This window comes from Lygodium microphyllum, chromosome 18, assembly GCF_053477565.2.
Source record: "Lygodium microphyllum isolate KBCC chromosome 18, Lygodium_microphyllum_v1.1.10, whole genome shotgun sequence".
NCBI lineage: Eukaryota > Viridiplantae > Streptophyta > Polypodiopsida > Schizaeales > Lygodiaceae > Lygodium > Lygodium microphyllum.
Window position 1 is genome coordinate 56,532,803 of NC_141152.1, and position 12,496 is coordinate 56,545,298.

Sequence of the window (12,496 nt, forward strand, 5' to 3'; positions counted from 1 at the left end):
ATCAAATTCCAGGCTATACGAACATGAATTAGACCACAAGCATAAAACTAAAGGCTTAGGAAGGAATGGTGGCCATGAAATACATTGTCAACACACTGAATATCATCCTCGACGATAAGCTGAATGACTGTAGGGTCTCAATCCATGTCTGATTTGGCAGATGACAATCATCATCAAGGCGAATATGTCACATGAATTTGTTCAGAATCGTTCCTTGTTTCTTCTCCAGTTACGTCCATATCTAGGAGTTTGGAAGCCCTTACGAGTTTAATCCTGACGAGTAACATAACTATATCCGCGTAAGTATTTTCCCTTTCCGTGAACGAGAACAGCTTGACAAAACGAGGGCAGACGTGGCAAAAAACCGAATAGAAAAGCAAAAACCTTTTTCAAAAGCCTTTAAAGATAAAAAGCTTAAAAACTTTCGGTTCTTTTTCAAACATTTAAAGCTAAACGCCCACAAATTTTCAAAAGCCCAATGTGTAGAAATACTATATCAGAGGTGCGTGTGAAGTGCAAAGGGCCCCAACTTTTTCCTTGCTATATAAGTTTGTATCTAATGTGAAGAGTGTTAAGGGTCGCATGCAAGTAAGTCAAGACTTGCCGTACAAGTTTTAAATTCTTTAAATAAGCTATGAGGATTTTTTGCAATAGTATTTTTTGCTCGAAGTTTGTGTTCGATGCTCTACCCACTATATATCATTGATGTCCTTAGAGCTACAAGAGGCAAGATTGTTTTTTATTTTGTTCGTGTCTTGGTCAAATCGTGTTGGTGAAACAATTAAAATTTTCATTTTGTGTTGAATATTAACAAAGTCAATACCTTATCCAGCACTCCTTAACGTCACGTTATCGGGTAGCGAGTGAGGCTTGTTCTCGATCACTACTCACTTAACAACATGAGATAGACTATCGCTTATGGACTCCACAAGCTGAGAATGTTATCTATAGTCATGATATTGTTTTCAATTAAGAGAAAATGCATAAGTAGCCTGAGCATGTCATTGAGGTATGCAAGGTGATATTTTAAGAGGAGCATCTTGCTATTGTAGAGCTAGCTAGACCACCTACAACAGCATGGCTGATGCTCCAGTGGCCCAGGTCCCTGATGCTCCACAAGATGTATAGGTACCATAGCCTATTTTGAGGTGATCTACTAGAGATAGAAGATATCATGCACTATTTGAGCCCTCTATGAATTATGTTATGGTGACAGATATTGGTGAGCCTCTTAGTTATAATGAGGCCATGCACAAAGGTGATAGTCACTCTTGGGAGAGGACCATGCAATCAGAGTATGACTCACTATAGAAAAATCACACGTGGGATTTGGTTTCTTTGCCTACTGGAAAGCATGCTTTGCCATGCAAGTGGATATATAAGTTGCAAAGTATCCTTGGGTGCTCCAAGCCCACATACAAGGCCACATTGGTTGCTAAGGGTTTCAAATATGAACATGGTGTGGACTTTGATGAAATCTTTTCTCCTATTTTAAAGATGACTACCCGACACTTGGTACTAGCTTTGGTTGCTCAACTTGACTTAGATCTTTATTAGATGAATGTCAAGACGACTTTTCTTCATAGGGACTTGCATGATCAGATTTATATGGAGTAGTCTAAGGGCTTTATAGAACCTGGCAGGGACCACCTAGTATGTAGATTGAAAAAAAAACCTCTATGGCCTTGAATAGGCACCTAGAGAATGATACTAGAAGCTTGATGCATTTATGCATTCATAAGGATGTTCCCCTAGTGATATGGATCTGTGCTTATACACGAAGAAGGATCATGATGGCAGCCTTATGATTTTGATCCTCTATGTGGATAATATGTTGATTGTTGGGAGTGCTCATGATGAGTTGGATGCCTTGAAAGGTCAGCTCAAGAAGAGTTTTGAGATGAAGGACATGGGAAATGTCTGACATATTCTTGGGATGCATATTACCCACGATCGCTCTAAGGGGCTCCTTTACTTGTCACAGGTCCTTAAGTGGCTTCATCTATAGGATACTAAGCCTATTGGCTGTCCTTTTTCTTCTCATGTGAAAGTTAGTCAAGCCGATTATCTGCAGTCTAATGAGCAAAAGGCAAAGATAGCCAAGATCCCTTATGCATCTGTAGTGGATAGTTTGATGTATGCCATAATTGCCACTCGCCCTGATAGAGTTGTGGCATGCTATATAGCTACACTTGGTAGACGGTATTGGGATACCGTCAAGGGTATCATATAATACCTAAAGGACACAACAACTATATGCATTTGTTATGGTGGCTAATATATAGGAGTCATAGGATACACCACCTCTGATTATGCAGGACATACTAATAGTAGGAAGTCTATCTAGCTATGTCTTCACCTTTGCTAGAGGTGTTGTTTCTTGGATGTCAAGGGTGCAGAAGTGCACCGTGCTATCTACTACTACAGAGGCAAAGTATGTTGTAGCCATTGAGGCTTGTAAGGAGGCTCTCTAGTTAGGCCATTTGGTGGTAGACTTGGACATTACTAATGAGGTCTCTACAGTACATTCAGATTCTATGATTGTTATTCAATTAGCTAAGAACTCGGTCTTCCATGGCAAAGACAAAGCACATTGAGATGTGTTACCACTTTATTCGAGAGGTCATTGAGGACAAGTCCATTGAGTTTGTCAAGATCTCAATTACCCAAAATCTTTGAGATCTACTTGACACTAAAAGTCTCTCAGTTGAGCGTTTTTCCTTTCTTAGAAAGTTGATAGGCATTGGATGAGATAACGTATTTCCTTATCCTGTTGTACTTATGTACATTCATATTTTGTTACAATTTTTCTTATTCTCTCTTCACTAGGGACACATTCGTCTTTAAGTGGGAGATTATTGGGAATAAAGGTACATGTGCCTAGTTGCCTATATATTAGTTATAGTGATAGTACCCACACCATGTATTAGTTATCCACACACCTATACACTATAGGTGGTGGCACCCATGAGTGTCACTTTATTCTTTATTCTTTCAGTGACATTTGAATAAAGGGAAGGTTGATCACACATTGTGACTGTTATAGCTCACACATTGTGTGTGTGTGTGTGTGTGTGTGTCTCTCTCTCTCTCTCCTTTCACCATAGCTCTTGCTTCTGCTCCATGCTTCCATTTCAGGACTCACTCCCTTTAGTATAACAACTCAAAGCTAGAAGACATAGATGGCGTACTCATAGATCTTGGAGATGTCATGGACTTGGTGGTGCATGCCACGGTTGGCACCCAAGAGTTTGAGGTAGTGTAGGCTATCTTGGCAAGAAAGGTGCCCTTGCAAGAGTAGAAAGCCCCCCGTAATTGAGGAGTCCAAGTGTAGATTTGACCAAACCCTCGAAGGTTTTCGCCAATGTCAATCAAGAAGTAAGCGTATCAATAGTCCATCTAAACACTTTATTTTACTAGGTATACTGTTTTGAGCTAACTTCATGTCAATGTAGATCATTCTCAACATTGATGATTTTGAAATTCGCCAGACGGGCCAGGGAGCATTTGGAAAGGATGCCTCCATACCATAGGGCACTACATTGACATGATCTTCATTGCAGACATAGCCATTATCCATGCCATCTTTACCCTAAACAAATGGGCTAGGCTCTCTATCCTAAAGGCCTTGTCAAAAGTGATGTGTATATCCACCATTACCTCAAATACGAACAATGTTATTCTTATTAAAAGGAGTTGGTGAAGCATGTGTTTGGTACGTACTTATCCAAAAAGATACTATATGCCATGGGGATTGGCAAAAGCCATAGGAGATAGCCATGCCGCCATGTAAGAGAGTGTTAAGGTAGGGTTGCTGCCAAAGGCCAAGAAGGAAAGGAAGTAGGCCCATGAGAAAATCAAACACAAGAAGATGGCCTAACATTTGTATTGAGCTTTAAAATTCTAAGCATAGTCCTATAAAGAAAAACCCTTTGTACTTTGCACTAAAATATAAATATATTTTTCTTGCAATCTATCTCTCAAGCATATTATTTATTTTTTAGTATTCAACTATAATAAGATTAAAGGATTTTACTAACCGATGTTACATGATACTGGTATACATATCTTCAAAGTATGACATATGTGCAAAATACAATTAAAAATCTATTAGTAAAAAATTTGCGGTTCAACAGGCCATTCAGCCTAGTTTTGGCTCAAAATGCCCCTAAATGCCATAAGAAAGATGATCTGGGTAGTCCAAAAAGCCCTGGATGGTATGATAATGTTGTCCTACACATTCATGTGCCATACTATCTAGGGCTTATTGGATTCCCAAATCACCTTTTTTATGGCATTTTTGGACATTTTGAGCCAAAAAGTTGAGTGTCATGTTCAACCACAAATTTTTAAAAATTTCAATGTACTTCCTCGCTTGTATGATACTTGCTAACTTATCATTCAGTAAACCAGGAAAGTTAAGTAGACCATTGACTCGATAATCAATTTCTTGTTCTACTTAATTGTCGAGTTTTCAATTGACATTGCAAATTTAATGATTACACTATCATGCACAAATAAATATGATCAAGGCACAATAAAAGACAAAAGTTTTTCATCACATGTCAAAGTTCACAAAGTACATTGCATTGCAATATATTACAAAAACTATAGGGCCTTGGTAGCTCTAATCCCTCTCTTGTCTTATCTGTCTAGCTAATTGGATGTCTCTCTGCATAATGGTCACTCTCTTAGCATGAATCACGCAAAGATATGTGTCCTCAAAAAGGGAAATTGGGTGGATAGCCTCCACTACAATCCCTGGCATGCAGAATTAATATCTGTAAGAGTGAAGGATTTCCTTCACTAATCATGCAAAGGGCACTTTCTTGATTAGTGAGTTCGTGCTCTTTTGGTACTTGTAAATCTTCCTCAACTTGATTTGGATTCATGACAACCTTGTCATCTTGATTAGTGAGTTCTTCCTCCACTTTAGCTTTTGCCCTTGGACTCATCTCGTTAGACCTCACCATGGTTGTTATCCTTATGCTTGTTAGGCTTGGGGTTGGGGCATGGGTGGAGGTTGCTTGATAGGCTTCTTCCTCTTTAAAAGAATAAGCTTGCTCGTGAGCTATTTTCAAAGTCTCCAAGGCCGATTGAGAGAGGGTCATTGAGCCTTTGGATGGACCGGGGAAAAAGGACATGGAGATGACAAGGCTGTGCTACTATTGGAGTCATCTTGTCTGGATGAAATTGGAGATCTCTTTCCCTTGCAACAGTAGAGAAGTGAAAACTTGTCCTTGGCCTTGGCCTGGTAGTGGACGTCATTGTACAATAGAAGTATGAAATAGGAAATTAACTAAAAGATCTCTATTTATATGAAACCTAGTATTGGGGTTTAAGGGTGGTTCACACATAGTTATACATACGTGCCCATTTTGACCCTTCCCTTCACCTTGTCATGCACCATGCTACATGTGTATTCACTACAGATGTGTTTCACCACTTTTCTTTATTACGTGCATGGATTTGTTGCCTTAGAGATTTAGCTAATGTTATAGCCTTAGCATTCTCCAATGTGATGGTGCGACCAAAGGTGCATCTATAAAACCAATTGAACATTTTTACAAGTCAGTTTTTCTTAACATGACCACCTCCATGACAAGTGTTCTTGAAATATGCACCACGAGTTTGATAATGAGAGTTTTCCATACCTTGGGTGCTCCACATTTCCAAAGACCCATATTTCTCCAAAAAATATGATCCATGAGTATATAATATGTCCTACAAAGGTATGGAGCATTGGCATTAGATTTGGGGCATCAATGTATCCAAATATTAAAGAGCATACAAGTAGTAGAGTTGAAGGTATACCATGTAGTGGGTGATGTTGGTTACCTTGCCTCCATGTACACCTAATGAATTTAATAACTCCTTGACTTTCTCAACATCTGCTATACGTTTGGAGGGAGATTTCATTGTGCATATATAATTGATATGCAACTTCAATAACTTGTCAAGTATACGTATGAGGCAATTCAAAGCACAAAAATGGGCATTCTCAATGTTAATTAGAAATATAGCTTTCCAATGGTGTCTTTCTATTGTAAGCCAGTGCTCCTCCCTTCCATGCAATGATGATGATGCCTTAGTGTCACAATTGAACATACACTTTAGAGTCTTGAGATCACCACGCAAGTGTCAATTAACATTGAATTTTCTGACTCCTTTCACATAGAGCTTCTCCCCACTTGTTTACTTGAAAATTATATTCAGATATGGAGTACGTTGGAATATCCAAGAGAGAACATTATGGGTCTCCTTGGGCACTACCACCAAATTTCATTTTCTGATTGTATACTAAATAGTTGGACAAGCTAGCTATCTTTTGCATAGGCCATGGCATAATTCATCAAATGTAAGGTCCACCTTCTCCAACCTACATCCTTTTATGATTTGTTCGTCAAGCTTTATAACAAACTCCAAGTTTGAAACAAAACCTAGCAATCATAGTTGGTACAAACTTAGGAGAAACAAGTGCACTATATGAATCCATAATGTTAGATTAGGACAAGTCAATACCTTTTGAGCATTTCACCTTGTCTAAACGACAAGTCATGGCACATTGCAACTTGACCAGGTCGACAAAAATATTATTGAAGTTATCATAGTGATAAGAAATCTTTCCAGCTTTGGTTCCCTACACTTTCATTTTGCTAGCGATAAAAGATAATCTCCTATTGAATTGGCAATGGATATATTTTGTGCTCATCTTATAACTCTTAGCCAAAATGGACGAGGCAAAATGATGTGCTTTAATTGCTACGAGCCAATGTAGTTGTTATCAGATTGTATATGGTCTCATAGCCTTGCCAATTAACCCTTGCTATATCACATGCTATTTGAACTTCTTCTCGCAATAAACTATTAAGAACATCTATAAGAACCTCATTCAAAGAACCAAGCCGGAGGGCTCGATGTTGAGGGTCTCTCAAAATTCCAATTGAATGCTTGCATTTTAAGAATGCCTTTAGAAGCTCCATTTGCTAACCCTTACCTTGGCCTCCAGCATCATCGAAAAAGTTCCTAAGAAAAAATAGACATTTTTAGGGAATAAAGTAGATTGAGATTGTCTTTCAATAGAAAATGATGAACCTTAATGCACATGTCTTTTCTGCACTCCACCATTCAAGGATAGTGATAGCATTGGAAGTAATCAACGTTTTCTTTCCTTATAACCTCTGGGAGTTTGCTCGCACCTTTGCAACTTTGCTTTTACAATGTTATTATCCTTCTCCATTTGCTCCAAAAGTGATTTTAATAAAGCATTCTCCTCCTCCAAGGTTGAATTTATTTTGAATGTCCCTTGACATGGTCTTGTCTCTTGTCTTTATATTACTTTAATTCTTCTTCAAGCTTATGCACTTTGTTTGGTTGATTTTATAAGGATTTTTGCAACACATTTAAAGAACCCTAGGATTATAACAAAGATTGATGAGTGCTATATATAACATTGATTGATAATATTGATACATAAGAATATTTCCATTTAAGCATTTGCAATAACCTAGTAGACCATTTTCACCATCCTTGACAAATGTAAGCAATGAAGAAGTGAAATTGAAAGGTGGATTTAGCCTAGTGCTAGGATCGGTAGGATACAAGGAATCATTCATACAAATATCAATATTTTTCTTTCCATCTAAACAATATTGGGAAGTAATTGTTACATCTAGCCCACGCTTGCTATAAGGGGACTTTGCAATAGCATACTCTTCATCTACACAAACATGCAAATCTATCTTTCTCTTACAATTGCTTATGTCCCAAAGTGGTTTCACTAAAGCAAGAGAGAAAATGGATTAGATTAAGTTTTCATGGGATAATACTAATTTGGAAGGGCTAGAGAGCAAAAGAGAGCATAAAAAATGCTTAGATGCATATATAATATGGTTAGGTACCACTAGAGATGGAAAGACCATGTTTTGACAAGGGAAAAAATCACTTTTTGGGATCAAAATTAGTCAGTCTTACTATGTGGCAATTAGGAGGAGTAGTGGAGCACAAACTAGGTATGCAACTACCTCTACAGGGGCCTAGGTAGTATCACATGTGTGGGTTTCAAAAAATATGAGCTGATTTGAGGGCCTTCAATGTAAAAAACTGTATAGAAAATGAGTATTTCAACATGCAATATGATTGGATGCCTTTTTAGAAAAAAATCCATTTTTTTGAAAATTTATACAATTTTTTTTAAAGACAAAAATAAATCTGAGTTGCTAATGTGGCACTTTTGGAAGAGTGGTGGTCCCTTCTTGGAGGATGAACTGATGTAGAGGGCCTTTAATGTAAAAAAGTATAAATGAGTATTTCAACTTGCAATATGATCGAGTACCTTTTAAGAAAAAGAAACCTAATTTTTGTGAAAATTTATAAAAAGTCATCTTTTGGGAAAAAAATAAATCTGATTATTGATTGGCACTTTTGGAAGAGAGTTGGTCCCAACTTGGAGCATGAAAAGGGCTAGTTACCAAGGTGAAAAGAAAGGGAGACACCTCTCCTTTCTAGGTAGCATCCACCATAAAAAGTGGGTGAAACCTAGGAATGTAGGGGGCCAAGGGCAAAAAGGCATGCAATGATGACCATTGAAGAGGGACTAATCCAAGATAAATGATTCCCAATCAATTTCTTACAAGGCCCCTTTTTAGTCCATATTCCCCCTAATGATTGCAATGAGCTAAGACACTTCAAGGCACGATGCCCATAGCTAAGAAGAATAGGTGGGCAAGGGCAATTCGATCTTAAAGCAAATACCTCAAACAAGACTATTAAGGGAAAGGGGTGAGTTGCCACCATCCATGCCATACATGAAAAAGATGAAGAAGATCTGTCTATGGAAAAAGAACTTGAACGAGGCACTATCCACCCAGCTTTTGGACAATCAAGAATCCAATCAACAATAATATGTGATCCAAATGCCAATCTCATAGAAAGGTACACCCTTTAAAGTTTATATTGATTGTGGAAGCACAAAATCTTTCAACTCTCCTAAATGTGCATAAACAATAGGCCTAGAACCTAAACCTATTAAGAAATTGTTAGTAGAACTTGCTAATGGGAAAGAAGAGTTGTCCAAAATTTTGACAAAACTAATGAAATTTGAGTTGAACACTATATTAGGGAATTTGGAAATTTCCATGCACTTTGAAAATCTCCAATACTTTTATTATTTGACCACATGGTCAAATATTATTGTCATATTGAAAAGTGGAGTCTACCCTGAATGCTATATAAGCTACCTTCCCAAATCCCACTTTCAAATATGGATCGAGATTTAGCCATGTGGTAAAATATTTATCACTTATTTGAAATTGGAACTTGGAAAATTCACAAGCTCTCTAATATGGTGTTATTGGGGAATGAGCTCACCAAAGCTAGGTTTTGAGTAATAAAATAAGGGGCTTATGACTACACCTAGGCATGGATTGGCTTGTGCCCAATGATGCCAACATCCATTGTAGAAAGGATTTAGTCTCCTTTTGGAACATCCAAGGCAATACAATTGTTGTTCAAGGAAAATTAAAAAACCTTGAATCCAACTAGACAAGGCTTCCTACATAGCCCAAGGGATCAAAAAGAGACTTCCAATTGATCAAGCTCAACAAGCTTCAGACCAAGAAGATGAACCCTCTTGGATAAAGGATTACAATTATATATTTGTATGATCATGACATCAAACTTGATCCCTTGGTGTAGGACATGTTGCTAAGAGGCCTTTCGAGATGTTGATACCTGAATACTGTATTAGTGCATTTGGGAATATCTCAAGTTCCACTTTCAAATAAGGAGAAAAGATTTGACCATGTGGCTCAATCTTAAACCCTTATCTAAAAGAAAGACTTCGTAGGATTAGGAACATAGTATCTAAGGTAAATTTCATAGATGGAATACTAAGAATATGTATCGACTATCAAGGGCTAAATTAAGTCATGCTTAAGAACAAGTATCGAATCTTTTGAGTTAATAAATGAATGGAGAGCCTCTAGGGTGCAAAGATCCTCTCAAAGATTGATCTTTCATCTTGATAATACCAAATCCGAATCAAGGAAGAGAATATTCCAAAGGCAATCTTCAACACAAGGTATGGACACTACAACATTTTTGTCATGTTTTCTGGACTAACAAATGCTCTTGCTACCTTCGATATGTTAGTCTAAGATATCTTCAATACTCATTTGGATGAGTTTATCCTAGTGTTCTTCAATAGCATTTTGGCCTATTCTAGAGAGCAAGAAGAATGCATGGTACACTTATGCACGTTTCTGGAAACACTAAGGGCAAACAAGTTGTATGCCAAAAAGGCCAAGTGTGTTTGTTCTTTAAACACCAAATTGAATACCTTGGATTTATAGTCCAAAGAAGGGATCATAATAGACCCAAAAAATCTAAGGGACTAAGTGGATTAGAGGGTTCCTCAAACTAATTGGATGGTTCCCAATCTTCATCAAGGGCTACACATTAATAGCTACACCCCTTAATAAACTATTCAAGAAGCAATCCCAATTTATCTAGACCTATGTGGAGTAGAAGAGCTTTGAGAGACTAAAGGATTCTTGACCACCGCCCATGTTTTAAGCCTATTAGACTTCTCTAAAAAAATTGAAGTCATCATAGATGCAAGTGTGCTAGCATTAGAAGGTGAAAACCCCAAATTGCAGCCCAAGTTCAAGGATTATCATATTGAGAAAGAATACCCTAACTTTAACATTAGATTGTACACTCCCAAGGACAAGATCTTGAAAAATAAAATGCCAAGACCCTATATGCAATAAAGAGAAGCTATCACTGGTGCAACCTAAAAGACAATCTACTCAAATATGTGAGGTAGTGCTTAAGTTATTAGAGAGTCCAAGATAAAAGGATTAAGTTTTCTATTGGGGGTTAAAGGTTGCATGTGTTGTGCCTAGCCACATATATTTATCTTGTACTTACACCCCACGCATGTGTACTCTGCAAGTGGCAATTGCCCACCATCAATGTCACTTTATTCTTTATTCTTACCAATAGAATAAGGGAAGGCATGTCACACATTGTAATTGCTCAAGTTCCCACATATGATCTTGTTGTCTCTTCTTGCTCCAACCTCCATAGCTCTTTCTTCTTGCTTCTACTTGTGCTCTAATTCTTGATCATCATTTCCACCTCTCAATTGATATCAGAGCAAGTATTCGAGGAGCTTCATCCTCCACATTCACTTCATCTCGAGAAGAGAGCTTCACTCACAACTTCCATTGCAACCCCAATTTAGTCCATTTTAAGTAAAGTGAGCTTCACCCATCTCTCAGCTTGTTCGAGGGCCCTCCCAAGACTTCTCAAGCCTTGCCAAGTGGCATATTAAAGGCATCATTGTCATTAGTATCCCCCACGTAGTTCACATTGATTGTGCATGTTTTCTTAGTTGATTTGCTCCGCTTTAAAGCTCATACCTCATCCTTTGACTATTGCTCAAGTCATTAGCAAACCTTTGGTACTTGTTCTTGAGTAGCTTGGATTGGATTTAAGCATCATTTGAAGTGGTTTAGATTAGTCATTGATTCATAGTTCAGAGCATACATGTTGTTCACTATTTGGGGCAACATACATTTGATTGTTTAATGCTCCAATGATGCTCATATGAAGAGATTTTGATGCTCGGATGATGTATTGATGATTGGGAAGGCTTCTTGGATTGATTAGAGGTTTTTCAGCTCAACATTTGGAAGGTTTATTACTGTTACACCCTATGGGTAGAAAGCATACACAGTGAATGCTTATGTATTTGATGCCTATGGACTCTCTAGAGATGTTTATTTGTTGTATGGATGCTTGCCACTTATATACATGCATAGTTATGCTCTTGTTGAGCTTTGAGCTTTGGTTTTGAGCTCAATGGCATAGCTATTTGTAGTGGCTACTTGGTTCATTGGTTTCTTAGTTACGAGCTTGAAGATCCATTTAATGGATATGCTTCCAAATGTACTAGGATGCTATGAGCTTTATGCATTGAGATTACTTTGATATTTCGGATTTGTTTTAGTGGGATTACATTGGCATTTCCTTGCAAAGCTTGGTTCATTAGAGACAATGGAAGTCTCTTTGTTTATGTACATGCTTAGTTGGTTTTTGCATACATTGTGCTTTATAGCCATTACCTACTGTGTGCTAGTCTACTTTTGTTATGGATGTTTGATACTTATTCATATCAGAGGGTTGTTAGTGGATACATGCTTGCTAAGTACTTTGGTATGCATCTATGTCCCGTTTACCTTTGGATGTTTGATAGTATTTTATACTTGGTGGTTTATGCTCTTTCTTGATATTGCTAGTTGGATTGTACATATTGGTTGCTATCTAGATTCCATGGAAATTTACTACAATTTTATGGATAGCAATCACGACCTTGGGTAGAGGACCCAATAAAGTGGTGCTGAAGTTATATGGTTCTCAAAAAAGGCATGGATCCACCTCCTTGGAATTATCTTCTGACTCCCCCAATGAGGCTACACATGGAACATCA